Below are 21,644 nucleotides of genomic sequence, written 5' to 3'. Positions count from 1 at the left end.
TATAATCATCAAGATTTAAAGGGTGTGAATTTTCATCTTGTCTTTTTCATTTCTTAATGCACTGGTATGGGTTTTGTGATTTTCATAAGCATGCCTATGTATTTATGTATTTTGATTTATGTTTTCAAGAAAATAACACTTTGATTTTTAATTCTTTATATATTTTTAAAGTCTCTATTTAATTTATGCTTTGATCTTTATAGTTTTCTACTCTGTACTAGTTTGGGACTTAAATTGTTCTTTTTCTAGAGACTTGGGGTACATCATTAGGTTATTTATTTGGGATCAGTATGTGTTTGTGGTAACCATTCAGAGCTATAAACTTTCCTGTTAAAACTGCTTTTATTGTATCCCATATGCTATGGTGTGTTGCACTGACCTTATGACTTAATAGGCAAAGTCTGAACTTTTCTTTGATTTCTTCTGTGAGCCAGTGACTATTTACAGTGTATTGTTTCATTTTCAAGTGAAAACATCAACATAGGTTTGAAAAAACTTTCATACTTTCCATGACTTCTGCTTTTGTTATAGTATGATCTAATAATATGTAAACGATTAATTTGATTATTTCATATTTACTTGAGAAAGCCTTATGGTCTAGTATGTGGTATATTTTGGAACAAGTTCTATGCGCTGCTGAAAAGGTTGTGCATTCTATGGAAGTTGGGGTGAACACTAAATAGGTATCTAATGAGTTCATTTGTTCAAAGGTGTGATTCTACTCTGATATTACTTTCTTGATTTGTTTTTGTCTAGTTGATCTATTTGTGGAAGTAGGGTGTGAATGTCTTCCACTATGTTTGTGTTGATGTTTATCTGATCTTCTATGCTCATTAATATCTGAATTATAAAGGCAGGTGTGCCAGTATTTAGTTCATACATATTTACAACTCCTATCTTTTCCTCTTAAATTGTTCCTGTTATCAACAAGCCCTAACTTTCTTGGTCTCTTATGATCAGTTTTTGCTATAAGTCCACTTTTCTGAAAATGTGATAGATACTCTTGCTTGATTTCCAGTTTCTGGTGCTTGAAAAATTGTTTGCTATCTTTTGATTTTTTAGTTGATGCGCTTTCTAAAAGGGTAAATGAGTTTCTTGTATGCAGTGTGTTTCTTGTTGGGTTTTGTTTGTTGAGGTATTCTGCCAGTCCATATCACTTGACTGGGGAACTGATACCATTTACATTGAAGTTTGTTTAGTATTAGGGTCTGCTTTTCCTTTGTTTTTCTAGAACTTTGAGATATACAATTAGATGATGCATTTGGAATCATCCTATTTTTTCTGGTGTGAGCATTCATAGCTAAAACTTTCTGCTTAGAACTGCTTTCATAATATCCCATCGGTACTGCTATGTTGCACTTGAGATAGGAGATTATTGCATGGCAAAACTTGCTGGAGAAAAGAAGCAATCTAATAATTACAAGATCCCAGACACACAAGCAAAACGGTTCCCAAGCCCTGTACATGGCTTTCTCACAGGAAATTGAGCAAGCAGGTTTTCAGTACGATAGTCTACACCTGATATATCTAGGACATGGGATCCCAGCAATGCCTCTCAGGACTTATATGTAGAAGTTCTCATGGGTTTCTTTAAGATTGGGACACTAGAAAGAACATACAGATGTTATGCAGAGCTTGCTAGCATGATATCCCACACTGCCATCCCAGACGCAGTATGTAGTTTTATCTTTGCTTTTACTTTCTTTTGTTTTTTGCTTGGCCCAAGCTTTCTCTGCAGAGCAAGTTTCTCCCCCACTGTTCACTTATACTATCTTAAATGAACTTAGCCATAGCTCTTTGCTCATTGTGTTTAATTTTTTGGTCAACAGGAGAAGAACCTGGAATCTAACTCCATAGGGAGAGGCTAGCAACCCAGAATCTCATAATGTTTAGTTGGTGAGCCACTTGTAGAAGCAAGCTACCCTGTGCCACATGGGGCTTAAGGTTTCATTGTACAAAATGTTAGAAATCTTTAGTTACTTTTCTGTGACCCATTAACTATTCAAAATTGTATTGTTTAATTTCTATGTGTTTACATGACATCTATGCTTTGTTCTTACCATTGATCCCTTGGTCCTTTGTCTCCTCACATTAGTCACATCTATTTCAGTAAGAGTTTTCACCCTTGGGTTTCTCTTTGGTACCTTTTCATGAGCCCTAAATATTTGCTAAGTTAGTCATTTATCTTTTGCATCATTTTGCTTACTTCCACTACCTTTTAATTTTGTCTTTTTAAAACTCGCTAATCTTTTTTTATTAAAGGAACTCTTACTTAGTTATAACTTGTTTGAATTTGCTGAGCACCTTATTGAACTGGAGTTTCTTTGTTTTTTCATTTATCACTCTGTGTAGCATGTGATTTTCTATTTCCATCTCATCCATGGCCACTGAATCAACTTTGGAGGAGTTAGGAACTTTTGTAGGCTTTTTATTCAAGTTTCTATATTGTGCGTGTGCGTGCGTGCGTGTGTGCATCCATCAGTGTGTGTGGTTGAGGATCAATTACAGTGAGGAAACTTTGTTGCTAGTATAAACATCACTTTAGTTAGTATCTACTTTCCAGTGGTGGCACTGGCTTTGGTTGCTTTTTGGTATTTATTTACTATTCAACTTGCTACATTTAATAAGACTGGACCCAGTTTGTATGTTGTATGGGGAGAATCCTTACTGCTCATATCAACATCAGCTTTAACCATATGCCAACCATGTGCTTTCAATTTGTTTTAAAATTTCACACTTTTATCAATGCCCATACAGGCTGTATTATATGGCTACTAACAGGTAGACTGTGGTACAGAGGGAGGGAGAAGGTGCTGGAAAAAGAAAGAGAAGTACAGAATGGATGAATCAATAAGGAGGGAAGGAGAGACCTTTTAATAGGTGAAAATATGATATTTGATTCTAGTTCCTATTTTCAAAGCTGGAGTAGAGGGCTAGTGTGGATGAAATTTGAAAGGACAGTTATAGAAGTAGAAGAAGAGATGCAGGAAGGGACACATAATTGAAGATTGAGGGAGACAGAAAATGTGGGAACCTGTATATATGTTGAAAGTTAGCTTATGTCTGGGTGCTCAAAACACAAATTTGGTTAGTCTTACCTTGTCATGCCCATGAAAGTTACTATTTAGATTAAAACATTACTTAATTCTTATTGTCCTTTGTGTGTGTGTGTGTATATATATATATACATATATAAACACTTGTACATGTGTGACAAGCAATAAGGTAAGGAGAAAAGAAAAAAAAAGGCAAGCTAAAGGGATAAGAAAGAGAAGAAAGAATAAAAAGGAAGTTTTAAAGAAGAAGAAACAACAAGAAAAACACAGAGTTGCAAACACTCAGTATAGGGAACTTCATACCCACAGAGAAGGCCTGAATGGACCTGTTGCCCTGCCTCTTTCCTCTCCCCTGCCCTTCTGTGAGCATCATGGCATCCACACATCACCTCTTCTCATCATCCTTTCCCGTTCATAGCACCTCAGTTGTTCCAGGTCTCGTGCTGGTCCCCACCGTGACCTTTCTAGCTGTCTGCCATTGAGTGAGGAGGCTTGTCGATTTGGTTGGCCCTCCAAGCCTACCTCTCAACTGCGAGTACTTTGCATTTGTTGTAAGATGTGACCCCTTAGTTAATTCAAGGGGAGAGGGTGCATTGCGGTTGGCCTAGTACCCAGTTTTTGCTAGTTTCTGCCTGGGCCCTTATGATTCCCATTCCTTTCTCTGCAAGGCATATCCTATAGCTGTCTCTGCATTCTACCTCTAGAAGCCTCCTGCCCTCTGGGTAGATTGCCACCTATTTAGGTGGAAGTTGGGCAGTGGAAAGTGAGTAAGGCCATTTTTGCAAAAAGAATTCAAAGGTATGGAACAACAATGATAAACTCATATAGTTTTCAGAATTCTATTAGGAAAGTGAAAAGCACACACTAGTAAGTCTCCAGATATCATTACCTTGAGGCTAATATGTACAGACTGACATTTATTGTTCATCTAGATGCAAAATTATCAATAATTTTAGCAAACCAAATTCATTAATGAAGAAAATGATCATATACCATCTATCAATACTTATTTTGGGGGATACATACTGTTTATTATTTGAAAGTCAATCAATGCAAATAATCATAAAGAAAGCCACATGAATATATCAGAAAATCACTTAAACTATTTCAGTTTTCTCTTGTGATATAATTTCCTACTACTCTAGCAATAAAGCTTCCTCAATTTGATATATGCCAATATAAATGTCTAGAGATAACAGCTGGCAATATTTTCCTCTAAGATTGACAAAAAGACAAGAACGTCTGCTCTTATCACTGCTACTCAGCATAATTCTCGAGATCCTAACTAGTTTAGTAAGAGAAGAAAAACAAAATTTATATGAATAGGAAAGCAAGAAGTAAAATACTGCATTCTGAGTTGACATTTAGAGGCCAGATGTGGTGGCACAAGCCTATAATCTCAGCACTCGGGAGGCCGAGGCTGGAAGATAGTTGAGAGTTCGAGACAAGCCTGGGCTACAAAGTGAGCTCAAGGCCAGCCTGAAAAGCATAGCGAGACCCTGTCTCAAAAAGACGTAAATAAGATAAAAAAATGAGTTGACATGTTATATAACTAGTATTATACAAAAGATATAGAACTTGATACTTTTACAAAAAGTATTAGAACTAATACTGTGTCTATTATAAAAATGAAATACAAATTCAAATTACAAAACAACTATTTCTATATATAAGCAATGTCCCACTGGAAAGTAAAAATTGTAAATGCTACTTAATACATCATCCACATCTTAAAGTCTGTGTTTAACAACATGTTGAAGTAAAGTTATAATAGAACCCTATAATTTTATATTAATGTAGAGAGATACAGATAAATTAAAGAGAATTAATCGAGAGTAATAGAATAAATTGAGTCTAGAAATAACACTAACCTATATGACTAACTGATTTTCAATAAAGGTATCCTATGTCTGAATCAAGAAAGAGAAATCATTTCAATAAATGGTATGGGAACAATTAGATATATATGAAAAACATGAACCCCAGCACTTAACATATATTTTAGACAAATTTAAATGAAATAAAGGTAAGGAAAAGTAACATGGCTGAGGCAGAGATGTCTGGCATGCTTCACTCCAGAACAAAGGACCAAAGCAATAACAAAAACATAAAGAATACCTACTTACCTGAGTCTGTGGTGGAACGTCAGAGTCCATTGAGAATGTAAGATAGCTATTTCAGAGCACAGAGACCTATTATGGTCCAATGAAGAAGGGAACAAAACACATTACAACTGCAGCTTCATCTTGCAAGATCAACCCTAAATCAAAGGTGATGCTGTTCAGCAGGGAAACAGTAAGTCGGATGCATTTTTCAATTCCTTTAGCAAACAACTGAGGCATTTACAGTTGGAAAGCCCTGTTAGAAGAGCTATTATTTAAAAATTAACAAGAATTTTTATTACAGCCTGTTCACAATAGCCAAGCTATGAAATCCATCTAAGTGCCATTGACAGGTGAATGGGTAGAGAAAATGTAATTATATATATATATATGTATATGTATATATGTATATATATATATATATGAAATTATGTCATATAAATGAAGTTATATTATTTGTAGAAACCTTGATGGATGGAATTGGGAACATTAAAGTGAAATGTATCAGGCACAGAAAAAACAAATCACATACTCTCACTAATATATGGAATCTAAAAATGTTGATATCGAAGAAGAGGAGAAGCTATATTACTGTAGCCTAGAAAGTACATTAGGTAGAGAGAGAGAGAATTGAAGAGAAAATGGTTAATGGATAGAATGGTGCAAATAGAAGAACTTCTCATATTCTATTCAAGCATATAATAACCATAACTGATAGTAATTAATTGATTATTTCAAAACGACTAGTAGATTTCGAATGTTCCCAAAGCAATGATATATGCCCAAGGTGGTAGATATGAAAATAAGCCTGTTTTAATCATTACAGATTCTATAAATATATTGAAATGTTATATTGTACTCAATCAATGTGCACAATTACTATGTGTGAATTCAAAATAAATATATATTTTAAAACTTAAAGTGAATTCATCATAGGCTAAAATAAAACAGCTGAATTTTTAAACCTTTTAGAGAAAATATAGGAGAAAATTTTGTGTTTGATTATACAAAAATTTCTTAAGACTAAGCCCCATGAATTATAAAAGGAAAAATGATAAATTGAACCTTATCAAAACAGCATAATAGGTTTTGGGTACACTATCAATCTATCATAGGGCCTTGCATTTTAAATATCAGAGATTTACCAAAAGTGCACACATTTACTAATCCTAAAATGTGTATATTAGTATTTATAATATCTTTATTCATAAAAACAGAAAATTGGGAACAAGTGAATTATCTGACAGATGAATAAGCAAATTATTGTGTTGTTTTTCTGCCATGAAAACAATGAACCACTGCTACCCACTATATGAGTAACTCTCAAAACCACTTCACTCTTATGTTGCACAGGAAAAGCTACCGTATCGAATTCTATTCATATGAAAAGTTAGGAAAGATGGTTCTGACCTATAAAGACCGAAAGGCTATCAGTTATTTCCTAAGGCCAAGATGAGATGGGAAAAGGCTGTTTGTGCCAAAGGAGCACGAAGAATTTTTCTGTGGTGAGGGAATGTTCTATACATTATTGTGGCAGTGCAACTATTTGCTGAAACTTTTAAAATATATACTTAAGTGGCCACATTTTAATAAGTTCAAATAACACTAATAAATATGCAGCTGATGAAATGCTGTTTCTGTATTAAATTGACTATCATACAGAATATTTTGAAGCATGGGAGGACAATCTTGATATCCTACCACATAAAATAAGATGAAATTGGTCTAATTTAAAAATCATGTACTATTAGGAAAAGGAGAGAAAACTAAATAAATATAAAATAGAGTAAGAAGCATTAATTTAACAATTCTATACTCTTCCATGTGTAGGACAGTATAATAGGTTTTGGGTGCATAAGTATAAAAAAGCTATTTCCCATTATATTAAACATTGATTAAATGCACATTTAAATTACTATAGAATGAGAAAAGATATATTTGTAGTCTTTAGTTTTTCTTCATATTATGCAATATATTTTGAAATTTTATAGGGAGAACCCAACTTGTACATGGAAAATTGCATGGTTGACACAACTGAAATTGTTCAGTTATGTCAATTCATGATAAAACCTGACACTTTACCAAGGCAGTAGTTTAAGGCTTGAGGGTTTTTTTTTTTTTTTTTTTTTGATTAGAAGGTCATAGATTAAGAAGGTATAAAACCACAGAGGTTTAAAAAACAAAAGTTACTGGACACAGAAGCAAAATAATAAGGGCTGGGGTTATGGTCCAGTGCTGGAGCTCTTGCATAGCCTGAGAGAGGCCTTGGGCTCAATCCTTGGCACTGTGAAAATAACTTTTCCTCTTAATAAAGTTGAGAATAGAATAGCCAGACCATAAAGTTTGATAGTAAGATTTTATACAATGACATACAAATTACGTATATGAAAATTTAATTTTTTCAGATTGACAAAAATCAGCACTGATTGATTATGCAACAGAAATGTTTTTAAATTTCCAAACTATGTTATTCAACTTCTGTCATTGTTAAGTACCAGGTGACTCACCTGATACACATAAATATTTACAGTCAAAACTTTAAACATGTAATCTCCTTATTCCTTATACCCGCCCTGATAGGGCTATTACTGCCTCACATTGCATGGGATAATATAGACTGTGAAAAATTCCAAGAAACTTGCACAAAGTCCCACAGACAAACAGAGGTGGAAGGAGTTTTACATCACAATGTTCCTCCCTAGTCTCAGGGTATTTCAGTTTTTGAGATTAACAATGCAATGTAATAGACTCCTGGAAGAAGAGCAAAGGAGGAAAAAAGATAGAGATTGAATTTCAGAGCTTTTTCTTTCCCTTTACAGTACCAGTCTCCCCTTCCTCACCTAACTCCATCCTACTCACTGAAAAAATATAATCACAACATTCCTTCTCTTTTCCATGTCACTACATTTAAAATATATGTGCGAATACTTACTAAAACACCTGCCCAGCAGGGAGAAACAAAACAAAAGCAGAAACTGATCGCTGGAATCCAATGGACGTATCTCAACAAGGGAAAAATTGAATTATAGAGAGAATATAGCATTACATCAACTCCATTAACATTAATAAATAATATTAAAATAAGGAATGTGATAATTATTTATGTTAAGCTTTACTATTTTAATTGTATAAGTGAAAGATTAGTATTAATTTATCTAAACTTTATCTCCTATAAGCTAACTTCCAAGAAAGAAGTTGGATTAAAGAGCCTTAAAGAAAGCTGTCACTGCTTAGTGTTGAGGTTATTAATTCTGATCACGATACAAGGATTGGACCTGGGCCTCTTACACTTCTCATGAAAGGCTTTTGTGAATGTGTTTTCTCTTTCACAAACAAGGAACTAACAGGTACAACCAGAACCAAGGTTCTGTGGTGTTGTGTCTTGACTTTAACACATTTGACCATTCCCACATCTTAAAGGATCAGGCAGCCCAGGGATAAGCAATCCTCTTTCCCAAGTACCATTTTATGTTCATCTAGATGCCTGTTTATGTTCTGGACAATACAGGAGCCATAAACCTGCTTATAGCTCCTATCTTTGCAAGTTTTCCTGAAAACCACACTTCCACCTAGAGTCCCAGCATTTTGAATTCTTGACTATTTTCCTTTATTTGTGAAATAAACAGTGTTTTAGTCCCAATTTAATGTAAGAAATTTAGAAATAAACTATGTCATATTCTTTGATAATACCAAGAGGGGTGTTTAAAGTAATTGGGTTACTTCAACTTGTCAAAATAGCAATATTAATAGTTTGCTTTGCTATTGCTTTTTTATCAGCATGGTATTTGCAGATATTCAGAGAGCGTTTCTTGTTTATCTGATTACACTGGCCTTTAACATGAACTGTTTACATCTAAGGGCAACTGACTTAGTTACATATTTCCATTGATTTGAAAATATAATTCATTTTCTTCTATACACAACAGTGAATGATTACTATATACAGCATGATTACCATAACTGTAAATGTGAGGATCATAGTAGAAATTTTTCTTTTGGTACATGTCAGTGCCCAACGGAGAATGGAAATTGATCTGTAAAATGACAGGTGTGCAGAAATCAAGCAAGTATAATTTAAAGTGATCTCATTTAAATCAAAAGAAGCACAACCATTGAAGACATGTTGCAGCCTGGAGGGAAGAGGGGAGGATAAGTAGAATCTTGAGTGAATAGAGAAAGGAAGAGTTCTTTGCAATCTGATGCCCAGGAACTTGGCAGAGGTTAGGCCATGTGTTTTATAAACCATGAATAGAAATTTTGAATTGATTTTTACAATAATGTATCTCATTATAAGTTCAAAGTATTGGAAGTAGGAGGATTGCATATTTAAATGAGTTTTGAAAGTGTATTTTTTGTACGTTGTAGAGATTTCCTTTTAGATAGTCAGTGGATTACATTATTACTGTAAATGAGAAATATTGATAGCTTGAGTGAGTGATACTGGGAAATGATAAGAATTGGTCAGAGTTGAGTATATTTATGATGTTGAAAACTTGCTAATAACCAAATATGGAGGAAGAGAATGAAATTGAATGAAGACTAATCTACACAGTTGGAAGGATGATGGTAGTACAATCCATATAAACTAGGAACACTGGAAAATACTAGGATTGGGGGAAAACCAAGAGTTCGGTTTTAAGTTTATTGATTTGAAGTGCCTTGTGACTTTTTTTTCTAATAGGAAATACAGCATAGATACTGCATCAATCAGAAATTAAAAAGATAATTTGTGATGGTATTTTATATTTTCCAGTTATTTGGGTTTTTGGAAACCAGGCAATAGAAATAAATGCTGATCATTGAAGCAGAAGAGTGCATTTATTGGAAAGACTTTTATTAGGTCAATAATTCTTTCATTTGGTCATGTAAGTAGGCCCAGAATACAAGCAAAATTAAAAAAGCAAATGACTAATGAACAATCATACCTGAGGCTACAGATGGTGAGTATGTTAATATTCCTCACCCCCCACACCTATCTGACACCCTCTGCCACAGGATATCAGGTATAGTTGCAGGCATCACAGGTGCAGCTGGATCTTTCAACCCAGTGTTGCTACTCTGTCTGCTCATAATGCAAAAGTGGATCCCTAACTGTGTGTGATGATTTGTGTTCCTAATCACAGATTTAAATTGTTAAGTGTGTGCCTCTAATTACCCATCTTACTAAACCACATCTTAGTGCAGCTAAAGTTTCTTTCTGTAGCTTCTCTGAGTAAAAAACTGTCTCATTCAATGGAGTATTCTTTACACATAGGAATGGGACTCAATAAGACAGCAACTAATATTCTGACAAATGAGCATTCTGGACATTACATTAATAAGGAGAGAGATCTGAACATCTTTTAAGAAGAGAGAATAGAGTGAGAAAAATGAAAATAATTATATTTTAAATTAGATTGCCTAATTTTTTCTGCATAGCAGACAATGTGGCAGAAAGAGTCAACAGGTACACTCCTTAACATTTGCCATTGCACATCTTTGCAGTGTTTGTTAAATTATTCAATAACCTAAGATTTCTTTTTTATTATTTCTTGTAAGTTACACTATAATAAATAATTTTGTGTAACCCATAGTTTATTTCACAGACATTCTCTTTGGGAATACTCTACATATGAGAATTTTCATCTCTGAAATAATACAAATGGTAAACTGCTTCTAGTAGAGACTGTTATTAAAATAGAACGTGACTTAAAGATGAATTGGTATGCAAGAACATTACATTTTCAGTTTTTTGGTAGAGTCTATATGCTATATGCGGAAATGGCTGGCTCCTCCTCTGAATTTAAAATGTTGAAGCTCTAGCTATTTAAATGACAATATTGGACATAAAGTCTTTAAAAAGCTGACCCAGGTTAAATAGGGCCATAAGGGATAACTTGATCCAATAGAACTACTCCCTCACATAGAAAGGGGAAAAAAAAATCAATTTCCACCATTTAAGAACACAGCAAGAAAGGACCTGTCTGCATGCAATCCTGAAAGAGAAATTAGCTGTACTATCAAGTTGATCTTGGACATCTCAGCCTCCAGAATTGTGAGAATAAATTTATGTAAATATCATATCAATGATGAAATCACTCAATTGTAAATATTATATCAAAATTATATTTTCTTTCAGCAAATGATCTTTAAAGCTATTAATTACACCCTTAACTTATATGGACTAAAACATTCTCAACTGGTACCCTATCTCAACTAGTACCACTTAACTCTAAACAAATTCCTCTTCGAAAAAGCTCAACTTATTGGTTAGCAAAATAACATGCTGATGGTGATGTAACTTAACACTTGATTGCATTAATTTTGTAGGCTATTCCACTTCTTACATTTGATTTTCTTAGTCAGCATATTAATTTAGTAAGTTCTTGGCCCATAGATGTCAATCAATACATTTGATTTTCTTTCTAGTAATATGACAGATGATGTGAATGAAATTTTGTAAAGAGTAAAAAATACTTTATTCTTATTATTATGCTCCCTTATTTTCCAACTAGGACATGAAGACTATAACTTATTTTTATATCCTTACAACTTTTAAAATCTTGCTGCAAAATGCCACCAATAAATGATTGTTGTATAAATGCACAATAAATATTTGTGGAATTGACTTAGATTTGCTATCATTCCATAAGTACAAAGTGAATTCATTTTATGTAGTGTTCTAAAATTATTTTTGTCTATACATTCATATTTTCTGCTCAGAGACAAACTCCATAATCAATATGAAGGATTGTTTTTCATCCTCCTACAAGGTATGTATTTCTTCTGAATAGAAAGTGCATACATTACAAAGATTTAAGATATCACGATGATCAGAAATCAAGTAGTTTTGTTTCTCTTTAGTTTCATTAAAGAGGTGAAATGCTTCCTGAGTTCATGAGACACCAAAATTAATTATCTACCCTAATTAAGTAAATATTCAGTTTCTTTTCTTGATTACAACATCATACAAAATGTAAGGAGAAAAAGATCAATCTTTCCATGAAAATAAAATCTCCCTACGCCCTGTCAATCATTTCCCATAGTGTCAATTTTATCTTTTCAAATTTATTTTAATATTTTGCTAATTGTCATCAGCTTCTATACTTATAAATTTGGTGCTTATTATCTTTCCTTTAAAATAGGCTAATACTTTTCACATAGTTTTCAAGTTTATTGAACATTATACGCTTACACCCACATTAACTGTTTTTACTAAATTGGTATTTTCATTCTTATTTTATGCCTAAATTCTAAGGCTATGGGCTAAGTAGTATATTCAATACAAATCCAGCTGTACAATATTATATTTCTTTAACTCATTACCAGGTTTATTGGTAGAAACCTGGGACCCATCTAGTTTTCTCTACTCGATTTCATGTTTACTTCCTGTGTAAACAAGTTAGAACAACTTGGTTCATGACTGATAAAAATGATGGGCTATTGTGTATCTGGAGAAAAGGAATAAAATGAGAGATTTTTGTAAAATAATAAAGTTCTTTTAGAGTAAGGAAAGTACTACTTATATTTTACTCTCTTCAAGACTGGTTTATTAATTTACTATTTCTGCTTTAAAACTTACCGAAAATATAATGACTTAAAAATCATGCAAATGAAGATAACAATATGTACTATAACAACCACTGTTAATACCTATCATTTTATTTTGAAACTCTGTATCATTTTTATTGTTTTGCTTTGTCTGTGTTGTTGTTACTTTGTTATTTTTTATTCTCTTCAAACTAAAAATATCACACAGATGTATTACCTTGTTGTTCCAGACATAAGACAACTAAAATGGGGCAACAGAGCTTCCTTTCTTCTGGCAGCTATGAGGAAGAATGTTTCTTTCCTTTTCCAGATTCTACAGGGTATTCTGCCTGAATTTCCTGGCCTGTTTTCCCCAGCAATTGCTCTAACCAGTGCATTTGTCTGTCCTCGCAACTTTTCCTGTGATGTTAAATAACTCTTTGCTTCTGCTTTGTAAGATTTATTATGATTTTATTAGGTAGGCACAAATAATTCAGAGTAATTTCTACTTTTCAAAGTGTTTAGTATAACTTTTGTTATTGAATATGATTCAGTCACATTTACTGGAAATTCGAATGTGGACATCCATACTGGTTAATGATTGAAATTTAGATATAAGAAAGAGATTTGGGAAGTTGTACTGTATAATTTCTTTATATATCTTCAAATTTAATAATTTTGTAATTTAAGCATTGTACAAGAATCTCAGTCATTTTTTTTCCTCGCTAGGACAACACATCCAGCCCCTGCAATTTAAAGGAGTAAAGGTTTATTTTGCTTCATGTTTCACAAGTTTCAATCCTTGTGTAATATGGTGTATGGTGAAAGGAACTGGTCAGAAGAAAACTGTTCAATTCATGGCATCGAGTAAGCAGAGAGGGAAAAGAGTGAAAGTATAACAGAAAGCACCCCCTGCAAAAGCCTTTATACTTCAGTGGCCAAGATGACAGTTCCTATTTCAGTTTCGGTTGCTTCTGTCTCTTAGAAATGGCTGGTCACTGTAATGCATAGCTGGTCATTATGATACATATTGGAAGAACCAATCCCCAACTGACAAGACATTCTGCCTCTATATTTCCTGCTTGCTTATCTCATATAAGCCCTAGACCACCAGAGATCCAGGCCTGATATCTTGGGAATGGTTCCAGTCACTGCTCATCAATGTAAATAAATCTGCCTACAAATCCTGGGTGTTGTTTTAGTGTTTCTGTTTGCCATTGCAGAACAAGGTAGGAAAATACAGCCTACAAAGTAATGCCTTTAAAGACTGGACTCTTCTAAAAAGACATGACTTCCTAATATCACATTTAGCCTTAGCACTCTGCAATTGAATCACCTTTCAAAATCCCCGTGTTTTAGTTCATTAGGCTCTGGGGGAGCATCCAAATATAAACTAGAACAAGTAGACACATGTTCATTGATATCCATGAGTCCAAATACTATGTACTGTTCATATTTTAGCCATTACACTAATGAATATTTAAATAAAAATAAATTAGAAAACCATTTTGTCAATACAAAAACTGTTCTGAAAACTTTGAATTGCAAAATCTCATATAGTGTTACAATTCATCTCATACTATTGTAAACATTTAACTTCTCTGAATATATTTTGCTTGCAAAACTTAATAGATGAAGAATATAAACGTATATAACTTGTTAACAGAATTTTATATTTGATTAAACAAACTAGTATCTTCATATCATTTTTTTCTTTTAACAGTAGAAGAAATACCATAAAGTAAATTAAAAGACCCAACAATGATTTTTAGTAATTTCCATGGATTGATTGTTTCACTATCCCCAAATTCATATGTTGGGGTAATATTGATCAATCTGATGGCATCTGGAGTTGTAGACTAGGGAGATGATAAGGGTTAGAGTATAATATTTAGGAGGGACTCTTAAAGGCATCCTTGCTCTTTTCCATAAGATCAATTTCTCTTTCTCTCCTCCTTTCTTTCTCTCTCTCTCTCTCTCTCTCTCTCTCTCTCTCTCTCTCTCTCTCTCTCTCTCTCTCTCTCATTTCTTACTCCCTGTTAAGATTTGTGTCTAGATGTCCCCAAAAGCCTTATGCAGTCATGACTACTGGCTTCTAGAGTTTGTGATTAATTCATGGTCCAATGCTGGATAGGACTGCTACAAACTATCCTGGAGCTGGTAGCGTGCATACAATATAAGGGAGGGAAAGAGGTTTGCTTTTGCTGCTACTCCCCTTCTACTCTTGCTTCTTTTGCTGTTTTCTGCCACCATGATCTGTTGCCCTCTGCCATATGCCACTCTACCTTGGAGCTAGGCAAGTCTGGACTTAACCTCCACAAACTGTGAGCTAAATAAACCTTTCCTTCCTCAATTTTAGGTGTTGGGTATTTTGTCTCAGTAACAACAGAAAAGTTAACTAAAATAGAATTTGGGACCAGGAGTGGGGTCTTTGCTGTGAGTATACCAGACCATGTGGTTCAAGAGCCTTTGGGACTCGCTTGTGGGAAGAGTTTGGAAAGGTTTAGAGTTGTCATCAAAAAGAGTAAAGGTGGAATACCTTAGGCTGTTCTGTATGTGAAATTCTGGTCAGAGTTCAAAGAAACAGAAGGCTGATAGAAATCCTTCTAGTAAAGACCAGGTACAGGAGGGTTCCGCTATGAAGAAGGACTGCATTGATTGCTGGACTCCAGATGATGTGTGTTGCTCCTTAGCAGAAAGTTTGTCTACATTTTGCTTGTGTCCAAAGTCTTTGCCTGATGCTAAGATTAAAGGCAGTGGACTAATTATCCTGGCAGAAGAAATTTCAAGACAGTCTAAAGTTGAGGAAGTGGCATGGTTATTGGTGGGGGCTTTTACCCAGATTAATGTTGAGAATCAAAAGCAAAGAGCCCAGCACAATGATTTTAAATGTTGTGAATTTGACCAAAAAAAAAAAAAATCTTCAGTAAAGCTGTGCACTGCAAAGATAGAACTGAGCAGATCTAAATTACTGAAAAGGGACAGGAGAATAGAAAAGATGGTCTGAGGACATCATAAGAAGCATCAAGTTTCCACCCTTTACAGTCTTAAAACTGCAAAAGTGAAAGACTTTGCCTTAAGGAGAAAGCCTCAGAGCACCATGTTCTAGAATGGAGGCAGCCACACTATGTTCCAGAATGGTGGCAGTGGCCACACTAGATCACAAAATGGCAGCAACCTAAAGAATTTTTTCCTCATAGTTGGATTCAGAGTGCTTAGTGATCCAGGCATTCAGCCCCTACAGCTAAGAGAGAGAGGAAAGCCTAGCAACTGATCCAGCTGGCAACAGACCTTAGCATCTTCCACATGGCACTGGTTTTAGAAGCAAGCAGTTCTGAGGTTAAAAAAAAAAAACTTTCACCCAGATTTCAGAAGAAGGACTGGGAGGCCAGGAAGGGTGTCCCTGAGAGGGCAGTGTGTGAAGGTGTGAAAGTAAAGCCAAAGGTATGGTGAAGATGTCAGAAGTTTGAAGGAGCCAGGAACATGGATTATTTAAGGAAAACTGCAAGGAGAAAACAAAGCAGGCCTAAGAGAGAAGCCATGGGAGTTACAACCACTAGAAGTGCCATAGAGGCAGAGCCACATGGAGCTCACAATTTGCTACAGATTTCCTCAGATATTGCATGTAGAATTACAGGACTTAATGTTGGCCATGCTAGATTTTGGGCTTGCTTTCGTCCTACACATTTGTATCCCCCTGTTTGTACCTTGTGCAACGGTAGTGTTTATCTTGTGCCATTGAATGTTGGAAGTGTTTAACTTTCCATTTCTACAGAGGCTTGAAGCTAAGAGTTTGCCTTAGATCTTGGAGGAGACTTGGTACTCGGCTTTTTTAGCAATGCTGAAATTGTTAGGACTTTGGCAACTCTTGGAGATGGACTAAAATTTCTTTTGCGTGAAAGGAAGTGCGTGAGTCTTTGCAGGGGCTAGGGGAAGGATATTATGGTTTGTGTCTAGATGTCCTCACAAAGCCTCATACAGTGAGGACCAGCATCTAGAGTTTGTGATTGATTCGTGGTCCAATGCTGAGCTTATGGGTGTGAGTGCTACACCCTCCTGGGGTGGAAGACTGCATACAGTATAAGTGTGGGAAAGAGACTTGCTCTCTCACTCTTCCTTTTTGCTCTTGTTGCTTTTGCTGTCTTCCACTGCCATGAACTGTTGCTCCTCTGTCATACCACCCTGCTTTGGAGCCAGATGAGTATGGGTTGATACTTCCACAAACTGTGGGCTAAATGAACCTTTTTTTCCTTAATTTTAGGCATTGGGTATTTTTTCTCAGCAACAAGAGAAAAATAACTAAGACACTCCCTTATACTTTCAAATACCTAGGAAAGGCTACATGAATACACAGTAAAAAAAAAATAAAAGTGACTATCTGCAAACTAGAAAGCAACACTCAAGCAGGAATCAAATTTCCTGGTACTTTGACCTTAGAATTCTTATCCTCTAGGACTATGACAAAAAAAAATCTGTTGTTTAAGCCTCCTGGTCTCAGGTGTTTCATTTAGCACTCTGAACCAGTATACCTAGACAGAAATTAAAAATTGTTCTTTTCTCACAATTCTTTCTCTCATTTTCAAATAAACATACTAATTTACTTCACAACATAGTAAGAGGGTCAAATAATATGGTCTTATTGATACTGTTCTTTTGCTATTTTGTAAAAGGTTGTCTGTTAATGTTTTCCTTTTATTTTTAAGATTAAAAAAATATGGTCTTATTGAAAGTGCCATCATTTTTAGCATGATTTATTTTATTGGGCCAATCCTATGTCAAATAGTCTCAAAATATTTTGAAAAATGTAATTATTTAATAATAAAATAATGGGATAAAATTAAACATAACAAACCGTTAAAATTGATATAAAGTTTGACAAAATACATACTTTCATCCATTAAATATTTATTGGGCTCCTGCAAGAAATAAGGTGCTTGGCCTTGGTGATAGAAAGTGAGGGAGCTTAAAACCAAGAAAAAAGTATAGTTCTGGCTTCCTTCATTGACCACACGTGCTTTAAAATAGGTTGAGCTCTATAATCCCGTATATGCAAGGGAAGAGTTATTATTTGTCATATGAAGACACACTCTGCAATAAAAAACACTATGTGACAGATGCTTCCAAAAATGTATCTACAAATCATTAGGGTTCCTGTAGCACTAACTTTTCAGATTAGCATAAAAATTTTAATTTTATAACAGCATACTATAGACATTTACAGATGCTTAGATTGAATTCCTCTAGTCATATTTATTTAAGACATGGACATTGCCTAATGGATTTCATTGTTGATATTTGCCTTTGTAGTTTCACTTTACAAAAAAATTTAAAAGATTGCATGCACATAATATTCAAACTTTGATATATGTAAAAGAATAATGAAAACTGATAGTTTCAACCACTACAGAAAACTGAATAATTTTGATAGCTTAAATCTTTCCTCGTACATCAAAAGGATTTTTTAAAAAGTGACCATAAACATTTTGCTTTACATTGCAGAATTGCTTTTATCACAAGATACTTTCTTCAAAAGATAAACTCAAGGCTTTTATAGGTAAATGGTCACAACTAGAGACCATACTCACAAGTTAAATAAATCAGACATACATATGCAAGCACCACATGGTTTCACTAGTGTAAAACCTGAAAGAGTTAATTTAAACTCGGAGGTATGATAGACATTGTGAAATGATAGGAAAGCACTCAAGGGTAAAGGGCAATTGGGATGTGGGAAAAGAGAAGGGAAAGAAGGAGAAATTTTGTATGTATGTATATACAAGATAGTTAACATAGTTGTTCTACTGTCTTCTATTTCTTTGCTGAAAGAAACTGTCAATGAGTCCTTGATTGATCAGTAATGCAGGTATCTATCTGTACTCATGAGAAACCACTTTGAAGATATCAATATGTAATACAAGAAGCATTGTTAATTTCCTACCACTTTGTTTGTAACTCTGTATTGTCTGTACTGTTCTTTTGTTATTTTGTAAAAGGTTGTCTGTCTGTTAATGTTTTCCTCCTTTTATTTTTAAAATAAAAAAATAAAAAGATACTTTATCTCATCATACATTTCACTATATGTTTGTGTTTTACCCTGTGTTTCAGAATTATGTCAGTGTTTAATTAAATATCTACTTATGAGACTATCACTTTCTAATTGGAATAGTCCTACTTAGTGTATTTGTTGGGTATTAAGAAGCAGAACAGAGAGGCGATATAATGGACTATGATACTACAAGAGGATGAAATTACTCAGTTAATAGTACAGGGAAAAAATAGTCTAAGGAACAATAGAATGCATGAGCAAAAGGAGCACCAAGGACATTTCTTGACAAGTTAGTACTATATCTTGAAATGTTCCTATCATGGCTTATGTCTGGATGACTCATCAAAGCCTCACGCACTCATAGGTGAGACATTTTTGATAATGGTTGTGTGAAGTGGTGGGTCATGGTGGGTGTGCTGGGGTAGGATGTATGATCGGCCATTTCCTGCCTGTCACGCATCTTCTGCTATGCCTGTCTTCCAGACCACCTTACCTTGGCACTAGCCAACTATGGACTGAAACCTCTGCAAACTGTCAACCAAAATAATCATTTCCTCCTTCAAATCATGGATCTTAGTTATTGTGTCTCAGCTATCAGTACGTAACTAAGTTCATTCTCCAATCATGTGAAGGTAGATGCAGGGGAGAAAATATCGAGGGAAAATAACTTTCTGTAGAAGAATATTAGTTATCCAAGAAATAAACTCTAAGAAGGATTAAATATTATGAATGTGTTAGCAGCTAGTAATAGAATTTAAGTGGTTCAGAATGAACACTAACTGTGAAGTTAGTAAAACTATATTTAATTTCCTTAGGTTACTACTTGGTATATGATTACACTAATCATGGAATTTTTGTAATTCTCAACTGCTTAATCTTTGTGAGGAGTCAAATTAAATGATCTTTAATGCTCTCTCCAGTTCCAGCATGGTTTACTTCAAACTGAAATACAGTGCCCTTGTTTATTTAGCAGCAAATTGATTCTATGTAATTAAATGTGAAAATGCCTACACATAAATGTACATAAGAAACTTCTAACACCTACAAAAAGAAAGTGTAAGAACAAAATAAACCCATGTCAAAGACAGTAAAATAAATAAATTTCAGTAATTTAATGATAATTATATATGTATAAATGTGTATGGTTTATATGCAAAAAGCAATCCAAAATTATTCATCTTACTAAAACGCATATTCTATGAATTAAATGTTAAAAATAATCTGAATCATAGTGACATTTTGCTTCACAAGGGAATGGCTTTGTAACTTTTGCAATAAATATAACCTTTCTGTTTGTGTGTTCAGGGGGTCAAACAGGGATATATGCACAGTAGGCACACATTGTACTACTGAGCCACACTCCCCCTTTTTTAAGATATCATGAATGTGACCCTTAGATTAGATGTTGTAGTAAGTTAATAGGTTAGAAATATATTGTTTTAAAGACAAAATACAGCCAGGAGACATAAAATCTATTACTCTTTTTCTTGGCTGACTACACATATGATTAAGTACTACTCTAATATGTAAATTGTTTAATGTAACTTTTATTTATTTATTTTGGCTGCTGTGAGATAGCATCTCTCTAAGTAGTCTAGGCTGGCCTTGAATGTACAGTGACTCTCTGATTTTCCTACTTTAGCCTCCTGAATACTGGTACCTGTCTTAAAGTAACTTTAAATACCATAAATTATATTAAAAGTCACAAATTATGGGTCACAAACACAATTTCTTATCTTTTTGTAAATACTATAAAATAACAGGTTTACATTTGTTCCACGCATAAATAAAAAAATAAAAAAAAAAAAAACAAAAAAAAAACCACTTTTTTGACACAGGTTCTTAGTACACAGCCCAGATTGGCCTGGAACTAATAGTACTCTTTCCGCCTCACCTCCTAAATACTAAGATTACATGCATGCACCAGCAAGCCTTGCATAAAATAAAAATTTTGGTGTTACATTTTTTTCTATTTGAGGTCCAGTTTGGTGACTTGTTAAACAAATGTGTTTCTGTGACCAGCAAATGAGGTAAATAAGCTTGGGCATCATATTCAGACCTTAACTGAAGTGAATGGTGCCTGTGTATCACAACTGTTAAAGTTGCATTTGTCTAGAATGTAATTCAGTATAGTGATCTTCTTTAAGTTGACTTCAGATCTTCTTAGCATTTGTCAGCCCCTGTAAAACACAGAGATACAGAGAAATCATCCATTCTCTTGGCAAAATGAGACAGCTGAAGAAAAATTTTTGCTCTAGGACATTACCATTGCTGGAATCAAGTCTGAAGAGAAAAGAAAAAGGAAAAGCTTTATCAACATGTCAACATGCTCTTCCTGAAGATTTTCCCTTGACAAATTTGGTAGTAGTAAAAACTACAGATCTTTGAGCACATGCAGATTTTGCTTTGTCATTATAATATGCTATTTAGTTGTTCTTTTTATTCAGTTATATACTGATGATTTCTCTAATATTGATTATCAAAAATGGCAATCATTATTCTCAGTAGAATTTTAAAATCATACAATGAAGTTCAGGTCATCTTGTTTCCATGAAGAATAAATTTTGCAGCAATTAGCTTAACCTACATTACTAAAATCTGATGACAAGGAGTTTAAGTAGGGGTAAGCACAATATAGGAAACATTTGAATATAAGTATTTTTCTAGTAACATACTTGGTGAATCAAAATTGTAAGGCTTTCACATGGAGCAAGTCTCCTTTAATTTTTTAAAAATTATTAAATAAAAACCTTTCAAATGGTCAACTTACATTTGAAAACCAATTCACGCAATCTGTGAGATTCGTCATTGTCCACACTTAGTGACAAACGGTACAAGCACAGTCCAGAGCTGTTTGGCTTCTTTCCACTCCTATCCCTACCCAGGCTGCACACTGCGAGCAGGTACAGGTTGGGGGTGCTGTAGACTCAG

The sequence above is a fragment of the Chinchilla lanigera genome, unplaced genomic scaffold (genome assembly GCF_000276665.1).
Source record: "Chinchilla lanigera isolate Chin_1 unplaced genomic scaffold, ChiLan1.0 scaffold00005, whole genome shotgun sequence".
In the NCBI taxonomy this organism is placed as follows: Eukaryota; Metazoa; Chordata; class Mammalia; order Rodentia; family Chinchillidae; genus Chinchilla; species Chinchilla lanigera.
This window is presented reverse-complemented; position numbering follows the sequence as displayed.